Here is a 19,144-nt window from a genome sequence, read left to right as displayed (position 1 = left end):
AGGGACCTCAGAAGATTATCAGGTCCAGCCCCCTGCACCATGCAGGAAAGATAACTGGGGATTACGTGACACCAGCTAGTCTCCTTTTGAAGATAATGTTGAAATGTTTCACTTAGAAAGCATTGAGATGTTTTTGCTTTTCTAAATTCCCCCTCCCCTTCATTTCTGCAGCTTATTCTATTCACAAATGAATACACATAACCCCCATAAAACCACAGTTTATTAATAAGTTGACTCTTTGCTAAAAGCATTTACCCCAGCACTACTTATATGTGTACCATATTTGTGCAAATGTCCATGCTGGTAAAAGACTATTTTATTTTGTATTTCCTATATTTCAGTTCCTTTGGAGACAGTAGTACTTCTCAATAATATGTTATGATTTTTCTGTTTCTTTTTTTTAACAAGGGGGAAACAAAGCCCCTATTTTCTCTCATTTTCACATTCAGAAGCAGATGAACTCTTTAAGATGAAACTTTCAAAAGAATTCAGCCTCAAGCAGTCACTTGGCAAGAACATTTTCTGCCCAAATATTTAAATGTTCTCAAAGTTACCAACAAATGAAAATAGGTCTCGTTTAATGGAAAGCAACAGGAAACCTTAAATACAAGGAGTGCTGCCAGCTCTGCTTTGAATAGATTAATATTAATACATTAGTAAATATACATCCTTTCTCTATATTTCCCTAACATAAATGTAAATTGATTAACAACAAGAAAACAGGGAAATTAAGATACAAAATAGGAAGTAACAGTGTTTCTCTTTTGGGGGCTTGAACACTAATCCTGACTTGACTCACAAGGTTAAAACCATGATTGCAAATTTTTATGAAGAAGGAAGATCAGCACCAGAGCTATCTATAGAAGTTGCTGCAGGCCATGACTGAGAACCAGTGCAATTATGGGGAGAAGAGGCTGTCACCACAAGAACTGAAAGAGTTACAAAATAAGAGGCATTATCAAAAGGCAGATGTTTGTGATGGAGCCTAAGCCTGACAGGACAGACTGCTGCAGGACTGAGGGGGGATGACAGAGGTGTGGGAACCTCGGCTTTTAATCTGCAAAACATGAAGAAAGCTGCATGGGGAGAGAAATATTGGCTTTGCTCCCTCAAGCTTTATGCCTTTCACAAAGTGATGCTAAGCCAGGCATTCAAATATTGATAAAGCCCCCTCGCTCTTAAAAACAAAGATAACATCTGAAAATAATAAAGCAGATTTGGGGTTTTTTTGGTGAAGGGCCATCGATAGATGATGTTCAAGCCCTGTTTTTATGTGTTGATAACTTTGTGAGTATATTATATATAAAGCAGTTATTTGCTGCCTCTTTTAGTTGAACAACTTTTGAAGGGTCTTTCTTTCATTTCTATGAGAGTTTACAAATGCTAAAAAAATGTGATTATATTTTGTTACAAAATATAGTGCTGGGGCAGAGAGGTCACTGCTGGAAGATACTAATATCTAATTAAATTGTAATCAACGTGTTTTTTGACTCACCATGGGTTTTTTTCTGGTGCTTCTGAAAGAGAATCCACAGAAAAGCCCTCACATAATCCTATCAAAAGAAAAATACAGGCAACGTAGTCAAGATGCCTGACCTTTTGTATAGAGCTATTGTTTAAACCTTTACCGGTTCCCATTTTGATGAAGAGAAATTGTAGTAATATGGGGTAAAATAGAGCAAAGCAGCTATTCTGCATGAAAAATAGACCTTAAAAGTGCCTCTTTCCAAATTCTCCCACCTTCCTTTCCTAATCTACCCCCCCCCCACACACTCTTGCTTTTGCTGTCTCCACGGTAACAGCAACACTGGGATTTTGTTGCAGTGTGTTTTGAAAGCTGCCTTTACTCTGAGAACTTAACATTTGACAATTGTGTCTCTTCTCCTGGCTCTGTCAAACCAAGCTTGCTTCTGATGGCAGAAGAAATCAGCTGGAGAATCTCATTGCGACTGAAAGACTGTTCAGCTAAATGCACGCACACGCCAAAGAGCAACTTCCCTTATATGTTGCTGTTTCCTTTTGATTGCAAATGGTTTCTGACAGCAGAAATTGAAATTATGTACCCACAGATTTCTTTGGACCCAGGGCTACCAGCACAGCACATACATGTACAACAAGACAAAAATGCTCATTTCCAGTTGTTCTGAGGTACAGCTCATCAGTGCCACAGCAATAAAGTTTGACGCCTGGGCCAAAGACCATAGCAGCAGCCCAGCCTCACCCTGCATACAGATCCGGGGGCACATGCCCCACCCATGCTTGCCCAGGACTGCATGCAGTGGCAGGAGCTGCCCTCCCCCATCCCTGTGCCCCCCCCCATGAGCCACTTCTAGCTCCATCCCTTGTCTTGCCCCGGCTGGGCGGCACCTGTTGGCACCCTTTCACTTTGGTGCCTGGGGTGGTTATTCCACTCGCCACCACCCCACCCCCTTGCGACGGCATGCTACGGCATTGCAGCTCATCCATTAACTTCATTGAGGTTTCACAACTTGTACAGCACAAAAGGACTTCATGTTCATGCCACATATATATTCGGGACCCAAACTCTGCCATCCAACTAGCTACAGCTAATTCCCATTGACTCCACAGTTTGGTCTCATGTTACTATATGCTGAGAGATTTTTTTTTTTTTCCAGAGGGTCTGAAATCCTCCTTTGCACAACAAAACAGTGTAAGGAGCACAAAGAGTGAGACCATATCTGTCCATTTGTTTTAATGTCTAGGGTCTTGATCCTAGGTGCAGGGAAACCTGAGTATTTATTAGTTTTAATAAGCTCTGAGGGTCATCTTTACTTCACTATTTGTGCTTAGCATTTTGCTGAAGTTCCTGGTAAAGAAGGGTCTCCTATTATTAGACTGCCCGCCAATCAATAGAGGCAGAAATCCACCAATCTTCATTTTTTGAATATTCTTTGAGGACTAAATGAGCACAAAGTGTGCTCCCCCCAATCCAGTATTTATCTCTTGTTGAGATAAATACAGCCCTTGTTCAGGGCTTCTCTTCATTTCATTGTTCACCATTCTTGTGTGGGGTTTCATTGTCTTCAGTCCTTTTACTGTAGTTTACTTCATTTTAAAGAAGAGTTAAAGCTGAACTTTATGTAGTGGTGATAGGTGCATACTAAGCATTTCTGAAATTTAGGAAAGTTTTAATCTGCATCTGAATATGATTGATAGGACTTCTCTCTATAGTAATCTAAGCCTGAACACTGGATTTTAACAGCCTTAGTCGTGGGAGTTAGGAATCTCAGTCCAAGTTTTTTTGTTTGAGACCATCTATAATTATGATATTTTTCCATTTGTCATTTCTATATCACTTTTCATTCTGAAAGGCCTCCAAAAATTTTACAGCTACATATACACAGCTATATACACATACTGAAATGCCTTCAGAGGGTGGAGGTTGGCACACAGCAGACCAATGAAAAACACATTGCACAACAGGAGAAGGAAAGACAAATTTTGGTCAAGGACACAGGAACAAACCCAGCTGATAGTAAAATCACCACTCTTTAATGTCCATGCAGAGCAGGCGGGACCACTGAAAGACCACTGCATAGTAAATGTCATGGCATTCAGTTTATCTGCTTTTTATCTACTGTTTAAATATTTCCAATTACGCAAACCCCTTCTAATATATTCATAATCAGCATGGGCAGGCCTTTTTTTTGTCAGCATGGAACATTGAAAGCATTTTAAGGATTTATCAGCAGCCATTTTCTGTTTTACCACAATACCTATATGCCTTCTTATATTAGATATTATTCATATAAGTATCTCTCCACACTAATATGAACCCCTCCCCCCCCCCAAATAACCCATTGCCCTTCAAATTCCTCATTTCCCACTCTTACTATTATAAAGAGAAAATTGAGTGGCCAAGAAAGGTGGATTTAAATCTCCTGCTTATTTACATGGAGGTTGGGGAAGGGCATTTTACTATGTCTATTTTTTTCTGTATTCCGCATCCTCTGTATTCTCTCTACTCCATTTTTATTATGTCTCTCTTCTACATCTTATTTTTAAATAGATTGTAAAGCTTTTCAAGTTAAGTACAGTCCCTTACTTTATGGACCTCCCTTGTCTGGGGAGGAGTGGTCGGCAACCCTGACAAAGTCTCTTGGCATAACTGCATCACAAAACTCATACAGATGTACACACACACATACACACACACACATATATGATGTTTTGTGTGTGTGTGTGTGTGTGTATACACACACACACACACGGACATAGTCAATATATAGATGTCACATGTCATATACACATATATGTCATATGTCATATGTCAATATACATATATGTCATATGTCATATACATTTTTATACATACACGCACATAGTCTATATATAGACTATGAGTGTGCGTGCGTGTATGTGTATAATATATGTATATGACAGTATGCTAAAATATTTTACCACAAACCATCACTAATATATGTATCACAAACCATCATATATATATTTCCCATACTATATTTGAATTTAATTTAGACTGTTACAAGTGAAAACATTGGAAAGAAAGTTGTATCCTTAGCTTAAAATCTGTATAATATGCAAAACAGTATAAAACAGTGAGAGAAAAGTAAATTCAGATAACCATGTGGTCCATCAGGAAGCAGTTAGATTGTCAGTGGGAATCCAGTGAGCAGGGTGTACAGCATGAAACAGAGAAGAAAGGCTTTAAAAAAACCTGCAGCCACTGCATTTGACTTTCTAATAAAGTCAGACACAGAGGAAAGCAAGGATGAAAATGAGAAAAGGGCGCACTTGTGATTCAGTCATTCTTTCTGTCACTGCCTTTATGGCTTTTCAGCAGGGCACAAAAGGCCAATCCACTAGAATATGAATCAGATACAGTCAAGGCCCTACTGAATAAGTAGGAGGCCTCAGACCTCCCTGTTTAGGTCCTAATAGCTTTTTCCACCTCAATAACCTCTCACTGTAAAAAAACAAAACAATAACAAAACAAAAAACAAAAACAAAAACAAAAAGCAATTTGATTTTTTTTCCCCTTCAGATGCTCTTGTGGGGAATGGGGTCTTTGGATAATTATGAAAGATTTAAAGAGCCCATGGAGCAGGTTCCCTCCCAAACCCTTTTGAAATCAGTTTTGTTCCTGTCATCTGGACTTCTGTTTTAAACATGCAACATTGTTACCAGGTTACAGATAGAAAGACATAGACAGACAGCAGAGAAAAGTGGTAAAGTGAAAAGAGAATTGAAAAGTTGAGCACTTTCCACACTAATTAAATGACTCAAACTCTCTAGGAGAGATGTGAGTCAGGGTGCTCTATTATTGTCTTGCATAGAAATGGAAAGGATCACTATGCTATGCCACCCTGCTCCAAACAATCACATTGAAAACACCCTTAACTATTTCATTTGCAATCCAGGACCGTTTTCCTAGTATTTCAGAAGGTATTCTGAAGTTTCACTTCTGTCAGTTTTTGCAACAGGACATATATTCTAAGCAACAGGTGATTTAAGGTCACACTGTTGTCTGATACTTCTACTGTTTTTCACTTGCCTCACTAATCATAGTGGGGCAAGTGAAAAATAGTAGAAATATCAGAATTAACATGGAATTATGTGCCCATAGCTACATATATCAATATGTAGCTATGGGCACATAATTCCATGTTCTTTGAACTATTCTGCTGATTGTTGGGGGTTTGGTTCTTCATAGCTGTATTCCTGCACTAAATGGACTGTGCAAGTTTTCATTACCTATGTGTTTCCAATATTATGGTTAATGAGAAAGTGCCTTTCCTTCCCCTCCTATGTTGAATTATGCAAGAAGCAGAGACAATGCCAAACCAAAGGAATGGCCTACTTCAAGGGAATGTACTAGCACATATAGTACTTAACATCTATACAACTGATCAACCATTCACCCAGGCATGAAAAGTTTTATTTATGTAGATGATTTGTGTACCAACAACCAGGATCAGAACTTCACCCAGGTCAAGGCCATGCTGACATAAGCAATCAACACCCTGCCTCTCTGCTTCTCCAGGGTGTGCTTCCCCTTTAACACAAACCTCAGGACGTCTCTACCTTATCAACACCAATTGTGGTCCTACAGACCCTAAATATTACCTCTTTGCCTTAACTATGCCTCAGGAGTTATAACTGTGGCCTCCAGCTCTCCCCATAGCCACACCAATGTTTCTCAGGTTTCCTATACTTGGCCTTCCTTCTATCCTATACTAGGCCTCTGACCCTTCCTTCACTTCCCCAAGTCCCTTACTCTGGAAAATATGCTGCCTCTAAACTGATGGTTTTCCACCCACTCAGCTCCCTGTGCCCTCACCTGGCAGATCTCAATGTATTGACTACCCCTCAGGCAGCACCTGTGGCCTCCAAACTACCCCTGCAGCAACAAGCCAAGTCTCTTGTCAAAACAAAATGTTAACACAAGTAAACTGCTTCAAGCTAAAACTCAGACCCTGCTTCAGGGCTTGTATTGCTGAAAAACTTTTCCCTATTGGCTGCCTCTCCCCCAGCCTCCATATCACCTGTTTGGGTCTGCAGCCTCTCTTTTAGCAGCCTGTGTTTTCAGAAACTCCTTCCTTTGCAGAACTCTGGGCCAAAGTGCTTTCTCTGACACCAGAACCAGGGTTTATACATCCTTCCTGTCAGATGCCCCCCTGACCAGTTTCAGGTTGGTCTTCCTGGCTTAATGGGCAGCCATCCCTTACTTGCTGCTGCTTGCCTACCAGCTCTGCATGCTCCCTTTTGACTACTTCTATGGGCTCTGCTTATTGGAGAATGGATTGCTCCTAACTAGTCAGTTATAATTCTGGGGCTCCTGTCTTTATGTTTCTTCAGCTGCTTCCTTTGCAGCTGGACCTCAATCAGCTACTTATGCCAAATTGCAAGTTTTACCCTGCTGCCTTTCTCCTCTTAAAGTAACAGGAATCCCTGGCTCCCTGTTACAGGGGCCAATCCAAAAACATTACAAACTACTGCACTTGAACTGTGTTATTTGGCAGTTTAATACTCATGTCCAGTTTGAAAAAGATTGCCACATGGAAAAAAAGCTAAACAATGCATGCCACAAAATTTGCAGGTGCATCACAGGGTGCCTTAAGCCAATGAATGTCAATAGTCTCCACCTAGTTGCCAGAATTGCCCCACCAGACATAAGGAGAGCAGTGGCAAATAAAATAGAATACACCTAGAAGATCAAAGACAAGAAACACCCACTACATGGCCACACTGCTGCTCACAGTAGATTAAAATCATAGAAAATTATTTTCTCTACAACTCACCCACTGAATGAAGCCCCAACAGCTACATGAATATAAATGTAGCAATCATGACCAGAGATTGCCCAGGAGGGAATCAGAATGAATACCAAAACAGCTGAACATTTCCCTGCAGGTGCAGAGACTGACTAGCCAACACAGAGAATCTTGAATCGCCTTGGAACAGGGTCAGTAAGACCAAAGTTAACATGTAACTCTAGGGATACTCCAGTGATGCAAACACAATGGCTGGAGACAGACATTAGATATAAACCAGTTTAAGTAATCAGAAAACGGTTTAAACTTGTAACAGAACAGATGTTCAGTGCACATAAACCAGTTTGAAAATGCCTGAAACCGGTGTGAGATAAACCTGGTTGAATGTAGTATCAGACTTAACTGATTTGGGTCAAACAAGTTTATGCAATGTCTGCCTCAGACCCCTTGCTGGTTTAAGTTAAATCAGACTCAACCAGCATCCCAGCATACTCTCCAGGCTAGGCAGGGCTCTCTGCTCCACAGCAGGGCAGGCCGCTCTCCTCTGCTCCCTGGCTGCAGCTCGGCAGAGACTGCAAGCATCTGCCTGATTTCCCCTACTACCTCCCCTCCCCACTCCCTGCTTACACAGGCACCTCTCAGCATTAGCTAGTAGACCACATGCTGGCTACAGTTGATCTGTGCTGTGGGAGATGGGACAAAGGCAGAATCAACAGATAGATGGTAATTTCCCTGTGCTGTTTCCTTAATGGGATGATAATCACTGAGTTAGGGGTGATAAGCACTATGTTATCAATTCCCTGGTGTGCTGGTAAGAAGCGGGATGTGCGGGGAGAGACACTCCTCCCTAATCAGAGCTTCCTGCTGGGATCTGGCCATGCCCCCTTCAGTTCAGCACTATTGAAGTGAGGGAGGGCTGCTGCTTTAGACCGCCCCCTACCCCCCCACCCCCAGCTTCTAGCCTGAGCCACTGCAAGCACGTGCCTGCATTTCTGGGATGTCTGTACAGTTACAAACTGATTCAGCCTAGCCAGATTAGACTAACCTGCAAAGTTTTAATCAATTCATGATCCAACTTTTTGAATGTCTGTTCCTAGCCAATGTGTGAATCTGGAGGAAACTTTCAGAATACATTCCATATATCGGCCTGCCCACATATGGGGGGGACTATGTATTAATGAGGACTTTGCTAAAACTACAGATCAAGCAAGATTAAATGCCCATTTTTGGACTGAAATTTAAACATGGTTACAGGATATGGGAAGAAGATCTACCAACAAAAATCCCATATTTCCTTTAGTTTTGCAAACTGAACCTTTAAACTTCTCTCCCAGCTGCAGGTTGTCATGAAATAGTTTCCCATAACCTATGAAATACTACATTTCTCAATTCTATTCCTATTTACATAATAGATGCTGTGAGGAAGGCACAAAAGAAAAAAATAGATTTCAGTCAATTTTCTCCCAAGAAATTCCTTCCTGGGGAGAAAAAATAATCATCCCTGAACCCTAAAACATAAAAACATAGTTTCTGTATTAAAACTACAAGGAGAGACATCTGTTTAATCAGATAAAATGAGATTTCTCTCTCATGGGCAAGTATTTACATTATTGAAGAGGAAAGCAGAAAGCCACTCAGCTTACCTCTTCCTCCACCCAGCAAGTGGCAGGGAGAGATTCCTGGAAAGGGTAGGGAAAGTCCCTGTATTACCTAGTAAGTCTTCTCCCATTTCCTTCTGTGCACTCTTCCTTAACTACAGTTTAATCAAGTTTCCTACATGGATGGGTAAATATGGAATGCTATTGTAGCCATGGTGTCCAGGAAATATGTGAGATGCAAGGGTTTTCTTGATGATGATATCTTTTATTGGACTAACTGTATGGTTGAAACACGTTAGACAAGCTTTCAGGGTCAAAGTGCCCTTCTTCAGATCTGAGAAAGAGGTCAATAAAAGATCACCAACAAAACCTTGCTACTTGCATGAGACTGGTGGGAAAGTATTTTTGTAGCCATGGCTTTTACAAACATAGCTAATAAATTACAAACACTAGCTAATAAATGATGTAAGGTAAGGGAACAGATATTTTTATCCCTATTATGCTGAAAGAGAAACACAAAGAAGGTTAGATAATTAGATCAAGGCCATAACAGAATGTCAGAGTCACTAATGCATAAATCCTTTGATAGAACAAAGCTTTTATATTTAGAGCTTTTATATTTTTGTATTGCCAAAGATTTAGTGGATTGGTTAGGAGAGTAGGTTCAGCTTCAAGGTTAAACAGATAGAAATTTTTAGAAACTAGAGAAACCATACCTAAAGATATTGACTGATTTTTACTGGTGGTGTTTATGGTTATATAATATACTTCTGGTACTTCAAAAAAATATAGCTAACAATCTATCTCCTTAAAAACAGATTTGAGTGTTTGTTGAAGACAAAACTGTCTTGACTTGTGGCTTCAGCTAATGGTACCTCCTAGTGAATAAATCAGATTTTTAGGCAAAACTTATTTTACCTCCTCAAATTGTTTATTATAGGGCACCTTATATAAAATTAAAAATAAATAGTTTCAGATATGTTATATTTTATTGATGTGCCACAGTGTAGTGTAAAATAAAACAAATCTTTGACAGCATACAGTGGCCTTGGGTGGAAGGAGATAATATGCTGTTTGGACAAGGTAGATTAAGTTGCTTGACAAAATATATTTTTGGACAGCAAGGATATGGATTAAGGTGATTTATGCAAGATGAGAGTCTAATCAGTTTACTTTATTTCTACCAGCCAACAATGACAACCACAAATACAAAACAGACTGATAGATTTGAATCAAGAGCATTCTGCAGCATCATTCCTATGTTCATTATCTGAAGTAGACAGAACCTTTACAACCCCCACACTCTATTCCTATCAAAACAGCCTCCTCCCCTGCCACACACACACACACACACATACACACACAAAGGCCCACAATAATTAAGCAAAATTAAAATAAAGAACTTAAAAAAAATATATAGTCCCATTTCACTGGGACTACTCATGTGCTCAGTGTTACTTACATTCATGTCTGGATTGCAACATATTACTGGTAAACTCATTTTACATCTGTGTAAACTGAAGCTTAATTATTTTTTCATGGTTGCACCCAGTAAGGGTGAAGTTACATGCTACGCTTAGACCATATTAAATCTGTGGAATATTAAAAAGTGTTAAAAGTTATAGCATATTCAGCATGTCTACACAAAATGCTTCAAACACAGTAGAGTAATTCTACTACACATTAGCAGGACAGGCAAAACCTGTGCTAATGTGCTAATGTGCAGTACAATTAGTCTACTGCAAATTAGTCATCAAAAAAGCATGTGCTGGTACTAGTGCACAGTAGCGCCAATTATGACACAGTAAGGTACTAAACTGAATGTGCCATAAATAATTACAGTACATAATGTGTAGATGCATCCACTGTGAGCAGTCACATGTTAAGGGTTAATACCATTTCTTGCCTGCATTTCTTGCCTGCATTTTTTGCCTGTTCTGATGTGCGACTACAGACCTGGCAAGCAGGGCTCTATTCCTGCTTGGGGGTGGGGGTAGGGAAGGTAAGGGGAGAAGAGATGGGTCTAGGAGAAGTGCATGTTGGGATGTTGGAGGATTGTGAATTGCTCATATTATTTCTGTGGAAGAAACGTAAGTTACCCTAATGTGATTTAGGTAGCATGTCCCAGAGTTAACACTTACCTGAAGTGACAGAACATTGAGATGCTCAGAGGACACTTAGCATGGATAAGTACAGACAGTCAAAAAGCCTGAGACTGAACTGATTCAATCTTTGCAGGTTAGTCTAAACTGCAGAGATTAAACTGAAACAGAAGTGAACAGACATTTATCTTTGTTTTAGGAAATGCAGCCACATGCCTGTAGTGACTCAAGCCAGAAGCCATGGGGAGCTACAGTACAGCTCTCTGGCAAGTAGCCAGCAAGGGCTGTGTGTCTGCTTCCTCTTCCTGTTGCCCAAAAGACCTTTGGGATTTGCAGTCCAAAATTACAACAATCGGACTCTGCAGGTTTGCTCATCACTTCCTCTTCCTGCTTCCAGGTGCCTCTGGGATTTTCAGTCCAGAGTTGCAGCCAGCAGTAAGTTTGAGCAGGGGAAGGGATGTTTAACCCTTTTGCCTGACCCAGACCCAGCCGGGGTTTGTCTGGGGGAGGAAGTCCCCCACCTCCCTGCAGACTAGGCTGCATCCTCAGCAGGACTTGGCACCCCCTCCCCACCTGGAAGCCAGCTCTCACTGCTCCAACTAGGAAGCAGAGGTGCAGAGCCAGCTTTGCTCTCTGAGGCAGGCAGCACAGATCAACCCAGGGCTGCAGAGCATGCTGGGATACTGGGGGACTGTGGTTTAACTTGAAGCAGGAAGGGATCTGGGATAGAAGTTTTATAAACTGGCTTGACCCAAATCAGTTAAGTCTGATACTACATTCAACCAGGTTCATCTTAAACCAGTTTCAGCCATTTTCAAACTGATTAATGTGCACTGAACTTCTGTTCTGTTACAGGTTTAAACCAGGTCCTGATCCCTTAAACCAGGTAATGTGTAACTTCTGTCCCTAGCCCATGGGTTAATATGCTTTAATGTTTATGTTTTATGTGCCTTTAGTATGACCTAAGTGTAAAGTGAAACTGCACTCAAAGTCTGAGTGACAGTTAGGAACAGAAACTTTCTTCTAGAAACAGAATGTTTCTTTAAAAAAATATTTGTCTGCCCTAGAAAACTGAAGGACAGATTCTAATTTCCTTTTGCAGTTTACAGCAATTCTTCAGTTTTAGATTTAAAATTCCTCAAAACAATCAAAGAAACAAAAGAGATAGAATTTAGACTTATTAACCTTTGTTTTACCAGCAGCATATATATGTTTCACCAGAGCAACATGATTCACTTCCAAGACAAGTGTTACAAGAATATGTTCAGTTCCAAAAGTACTCATGCTAGGGTACTTCATTTCAATCTCTTATCATTTCCACCCAAATTTCACAGGAAAATCAGAACTTTTAAATAACAGTAGGAAAACACACCAATAAAACTTGTGAAATATCCTTATCCTACATTCATATCTCCCACACTTGTCCTACTTTAAAACTTGCCCTGTAGCACTGCCTAGAAAATAGTGCTTTGAAGGGCTGGCTTTAGGCATGGAAAATCATTGGTGTAGAATAACTATATATAAATAATTCTCCTAAGCTACCTGATATAGCCTCTAGCAATCTTTTTATTGAGTCTAAAAGAAGTATCATCCTTTGCAGTGAGGAAATATTGCAACATCTTATATACAGCATGTTCCATGCATAGCATATCCAACAGATTAACAATTTGTCTTTCTTTTGCTTAAATGTATAATAGCTTGGCTTCTCTCCCATACCCCATTTGTTTATCCCTGTCTCTGGACAGCTATGGATAATAATTTTGAGGTCTTATATTTTTGTTCTGAATTGTACAGTCTGCTAAATCATAAATATATATATCCATATTTCCCACAACATGCACATTGTCAGACAACTCAATCAAACTGAATAACACTATAAATCATAAAAGGCAAGTCTATCATATAAAAAATTCATAGGAACGTAGGATTACCACATCAGATCTGACAATTGACCCATGGAGCTTCGTAACTGATCTCCAATGATGATCAATACCTAATGCTTCATAATTGGGAAGGAAAAGAACAGAGAACATTAATAATGAACCTAAGCAATTGTGTAATTCTGTATACAGAGCAAAGTGAATGGAAAATCCCTTCTTGACATATGCTGACAATCAGGCTATGCGCTGAAGCATGAGATTTCATTACCCTTATCACTAGAGCTGGTAAAAAATACATACCCATTTTTTCTTATACATGTCTTTTTGGTCAAAATGAAAAGGTTATGGACAAAAATTAAATGTTAGTCAATGTGTTTATTTGTTTTATGAATGTGGAAGAAAAATATTTACCTTATTTTAAATGGTAATAAAGGAAGCAAAATGTTGTGGGGGAGGAGAGTTTTCATAAATATTTTCAAAACAAATGACAAAATAGTTTGAATATTTGAACAAAGAAATATGAATAGATCAAAAAAGTATATTCATTCTCTTTTAATTTTTGTATTTGCAGTATTCTTATCTTGTTTAGGCACCTCTCTCACTACCACCTTATTATGCATTGCTATGTTTATTATTAGCTGTATTACTCATCCCATGGAAAACCTCAGCTTCAACATTTGTTTTCTTTTCTGGATTGGGGGGATTGGAGTTCCAATTTATGCTGTATTTCTACATTTTAGAGCAAAAGTTGGAAATCTATGGTGTAACTATTTGATCTGGCCCACAGACATGGTGCTTTGGTAGCATTCAGCAGTGAAAAGCTTTGGCAGCAATTATTAGCATTTGCAAAAGCGTCAGCAATGACCAAACTGGATTAATCCAGCCCACAGCATTAAAAAGGCTGCCAACCACTGTTTTAGATGGCAACTATGATGTCAGTTCAGAGAATACCAGAGTCTTCTTGAAACAATGGGCCTTATGTGATATATAACTGAATTTCCAGCAAAACAATGTTTCCTAGATTTCATAGACACTAGGGCTGGAAGGGACCTTGGAAGTTCATTGAGTCCAGTCCCCTGCCCCAGGGGCAGAAAGTCAGCTGGGGTCAAAGGATCCCAGCAAGATAAACATCCAAATGTCTCTTAAAGGAGTCTAGAGTAGGTGCTTGCACCACCTCTGGTGGTAGTCTGTTGCAGGCCTTGGGGGCTCGGACAGTAAAGAAGTTATTCTATATTTCCAGCCTGAAATGGTCTTGGATGAGTTTGTGACCGTTTTACCGTGTCATCCCATGGTGTGCTCTGGTGAACAGGTGTTCTCCCAGGTCCTGATGTACCCTTTATATACTTGCAGGTAGCCACCAGGTCCCCCCTGAGCCTGTGCTTTTCCAGGCTGAAGAGTCCCATACCTCTCAGCTGCTCATCATAAGGCCTCTTTTCCTGCCCTTCAGTAAATTGAAATAAGCCTTTAGCCCCGTAGAATATAAACTGAAACAGTACTGAGTCAATTCTACGAGCTTTGTGAGGTCTACCCATACTTTACATTCACTGAATCAGTATTATTTAAGGTTAGAAGAGAATGTACAGAAAGCAAAAAACTCATTAGTAAATATTTTCAGAAATGGTTTCATGAATACATGTACTGAGATCAGTAATTCTCCAGTTGTTTTCATCACATTATTTGTATTGATGAATATACACACACTGATTCTATAGGTTATGATTTCTAGCCTAAATGTTACTTCACTTGAGAATCTTTCTGAAGTTCATTTACTTGCTATTCACCTTTTATGCTTATCCTATTTAAAACCTTCTAATGCAGTATCCAAACAAGACCATATCACTAAGATAACCAGATACATCTTGAATTATTATTACTGCATCATTTAATACTGTAGAATTTTCCATAGTTTGAGTAAATAATCTCAACCAATTTAATGAACAGCAAGAGATTTAAAAAATAATAAACTTTGTGAAAAAAAAGTTTGCAAACAATCACTGATAAAAAACGGAAATAAAATTCAGAATATTCTTCATAATGAATAATTTAACTGATTTTACCTGCAATTTATTATGTAACAGGTTTTAATGTTTAAAGACAACCGTGCTAGTCATGTCTGATTTAAACACCGTTTATCAACAAAGAATACATTGACAATTGTCCTTTGCTTGATAAATGAATCAACATAATGAGGGGTTGCAAAAGCAGAAGAGCAGTCATTTATCACTAACAGAACATACTGTGTGTGAGAGAGTGATAACTTGACCCTAAACCATCTCAGTTTCATAGGCACTTGTGTTAAAGAAAATTTTAAAGAAGTGGTAGTAGTAGTAATGATGAGCACAATGATAGCACAAATAAACAATGACAACAATTTAATGTAATAATTTAAACATCCTCATCAATAAACATCCTCATCAATAAATTAAGTGACTTGGCATTGATGCCTACACAGTTGGATGGGTAAAAAATTGGCTGATGGGGCGCACCCAGAGAGTAGTGGCGGATGGGTTGTACTCAACCTGGCGAGATGTGAGCAGTGGGGTACCCGAGGGCTCGGTCCTTGGGCCTGTACTGTTTAACATCTTCATCAGTGACTTGGACAAGGGGGTAGAAAGCACGCTATCCAAGTTTGCTGATGACACTAAGATGTGGGGCAAGGTGGACACACTTGAAGGGAGAGAGAGGCTGCAACTAGATTTAGACAGACTACAGAAGTGGACAGATGAGAATAGGATGGGGTTCAATGTAGAGAAATGCAGGGTGCTTCACCTTGGGAGAAGAAATCCACAGCATACATACAGGCTGGGGAGTTCCCTTCTTGAAAGCACAGAGGCAGAAAGGGATCTTGGAGTCATTACTGACTCCAACATGAGCATGTGCCGCCAATGCCAGATCGCAGCCAGCAAGGGTAGCCATACCTTGTCATGCATCCAAAGGTGCATCTCAAGCCGGTCCAGAGACATGATACTCCCCCTCTATGTGACTTTGGTCAGACCACAGTTGGAATACTGTGTCCAGTACTGGGCACCGCACTTCAAAAGGGATATGGCCAGCCTGGACAGGGTTCAGAGGAGGGCCACCCGCTTGGTGAGAGGGCAGCAGGACAGGCCCTATGAGGAGAGACTGAGGGACCTGAACCTGTTCAGCCTCAGCAATTGGAGGCTGAGGGGGGACCTGGTGGCTGCCTACAAACTCATCAGGGGAGATCAACAGCAAATAGGTAGAGCCCTTTTCTTCCCAGCACCACCTGGGGTGACAAGGAACAATGGTAATAAGCTGATGGAGAATAGGTTTAGGTTAGAGATCAGAAGGCAATATTTTACAGTTAGGGTGGCCAAAATCTGGAACCAACTTCCCAGGGAAGTGGTCCTCACTCCTGCTTTGGGAAAATTCAAAAGGAGGTTGGGTGATCACCTGTCTGGGGTCTTGTGAACCCAGCATTCATTCCTGCCTGTGGCAGGGGGTCAGGCTAGATGATCTGTTCAGGTCCCTCCTGACCCTAGCTACTATGAAACTATGAAACTATTGTTAAAATTCAAATTCATTATGATAGACGTCATACTCTTTAAAACAAGAGAGTTGTTCATAGAGACGCCTGAACTCTATCTGGATGTCACAGAATGTAGCACTTGAAACACCCACAGGATCCAGGTGATGCTTATGGTATCGAAAACACAATTCTCGACTTCTGGATAACAACTGCTCCACCACAGTACCAACCCTCACACCTGCAAAGGCGTTTAAACACAATTATAATGCCCTGTGTGTATTTGGTTCAATTTCAATATGGCTTAGAGTTCTAAGTTAGATTTTAAATATTCAGGGACAGGTTTTGTACAGCACCGCATGATCTTAAACTATTCTTCTTTCTTTTGAATTCCTATAAGGATGAGTAGCATCCCCACTGTAAGATAAAGAAGCACATTTTTTAAAATGTATAAGGCATCCTTAAAGGCTGCTTGTGAGAGAATCTCCACATGTAGAGCAGTATCAGCAGACCTCTTTTATAGCTGATATACCCAGGGGGTGAACTGGCATGGTTGCACTCCTTTTCCGTCCACATAATGGGACTTTTTTGAAGTTGTTCAGTCAGGTAATGTTCCAGTCCTTCTCCACTGGGATGGGCAAACCATGACATGGGAGTATCAGCTGGGGACTTTTTGTATGGTCTCTTGTAGGTTTGTAATTAAAGTTGGTCATTTTTTTTTTCTGTTTGAAAAATTGGGGTTGTCAAAAAGGTATTCTTTTTTTTTTCTGAGACAATTTGAATTCAGAGTGGATTTTTTTTCTATTTTCATGCAAAATTTTAAAATAACATCTTTGAAATTCTAATTTTGGTTTCCAATAGTTTTAAAAATTCAGATTTGGGGTTTATTCCCCTTTTTTGTCCACTCCTCTCCCCTCTCCTCTCCTTTTCTATAATGTTGAAACTTCTTAACTTTTGATAAGTTTCGAGTTACCAAACAAAATTAGAAGCGGTAGTCTTCTGGCACTTAGCTTCCTTCTTAGGTTCATAGGAAATAAGAGCTGGAAGGGATATCACAAGGTCATTTAGTCTAGGCCCCTGCTTAAGGCAGGATCATCCCTGAATAAATCATCCTAATCAAGTGTTTATCTAACCAGCTCTTGGAAAATATCCAGGGATGGAGAGTCCACAACTTTTCTAGGTAGCCTCCATGCTTGACCACCCTCATAGTCAGAAAGTTCCTCCTAATCTCCAACCTAAATTTCCTATTTTTTTTTCTTTTCAGCTAAGATTAGACTGTAATAGTCACAAACTCACATATGACACTAGGAATAAAAGTATGAAACTTCATTTACTCATTTACACCTCACCTTATGAAACACTTTAAGATAGAGATTTAAGTTAAAACTACTGTTCCTTAAAAGGACTTAGACAATAGATTAATCAGTAACAGTGATGAGGTTCTGTGTACCATATTGTATAACCATTTCAAGAAATAAGTGCTCACGTAACCACAACTGAATCAGTATATCATAGATGTAAATCACACTACTGGAAAAACCAAGATCTAATCCTTACCAAGGAACATATCTGTGTAAAGTTACAGAATGTATGTGTGTGTAAGAGAGTGTGCTTTTCAGACTGAAGCAATCTTGGGAGCAGTTAAGATAACTGTTAAAAAAAAAAAAGGCTCTCACTTTCTTGCTTAGCATATTAGTTTGATGATAACTCTTAGATGCTTGAGGTCAAGGTGGATGCTGTAGTGGAAAAATAAAGGGATAATATAGCCATAAAATTAGAATGGCAATCATGAAACACAATACAGCTTGCATATTAATATAGACACATATTAGCCCATCACAAAAATTAACATTTTTCAGTTGGAGGGAAAAGTACCTCTTTCTGGCCTATATTCTAAAGCTTCAAGATAAACATCATAAATGGAGAACACCATTTTTAATTTTGATTTCTCTCGAGTGAGACATTAATGCAAATATTTATAAACTCCAAAGAATACCTAGCCTGGGGGGAGAGAATCTTTAGGTATCAGTGAATTTGTACTCTAAGGTCTTATAGGAACTACGTGAGGAACTCCATTAATATATATATATTTTTTTTTAACAAGACTTGGAACAGTAGGGAAATTCCAAAGGACTGGATGATTACAAATGCAGTAAAAAAAAAGGGGGTGAAAAGATGACTCAGGGAACTATAGATGTTAGCCTGACATTAATTGTGGCAAAAATGATGGAATGGTTAATTTGGGCTGCTATCAATAAATCATTAGAAGCTGAAACTATAATTAATGCCAGCCAACATGGTTCCATGACATGGGGGTCTTGTCAAACAAACATTAACTTTTTTCAAGAGGGTTACAGGCCTGGTTGACAAAGGCAAATGTGTTGGTATAGCATACTTGAATCCCTCCAGGAAATTTTTCTTAGAAGTACATAACATTTTGATTTAGAAAAAAAAAAAGCTGTCATCCTATGGAATTAACAGGGCACACAATAAATGGATAAAAATGAGCTCACTGGCAAATTTCAAAATATAGTCATTAGTGAGATATCAATGAAGAGAGCTGTTTCTGATGGGATCCTCCACAAAGTGGATTTTGATTTAATGATCTTTGATGTTTTTTACCAACACTGGTGAAAAAAAGTTTACAGATGACACAAAGATTTGTGGGGTTTCAAATAATGAGGAGGATAAATTGTTGCTGCACTGTGATCTGAATCACTAGGTTAAATGGTCACTATTCAATACAAATATATTTAGTACATCTGGGAACAAAGAATTCACAAAATATCTAAAGGATAGGAGCCTTTTTTGAAACAGTGACTCA

Source organism: Alligator mississippiensis, chromosome 2, assembly GCF_030867095.1.
Source record: "Alligator mississippiensis isolate rAllMis1 chromosome 2, rAllMis1, whole genome shotgun sequence".
Taxonomy (NCBI): Eukaryota; Metazoa; Chordata; order Crocodylia; family Alligatoridae; genus Alligator; species Alligator mississippiensis.
Note: the sequence above shows the minus strand (reverse complement) of the source record.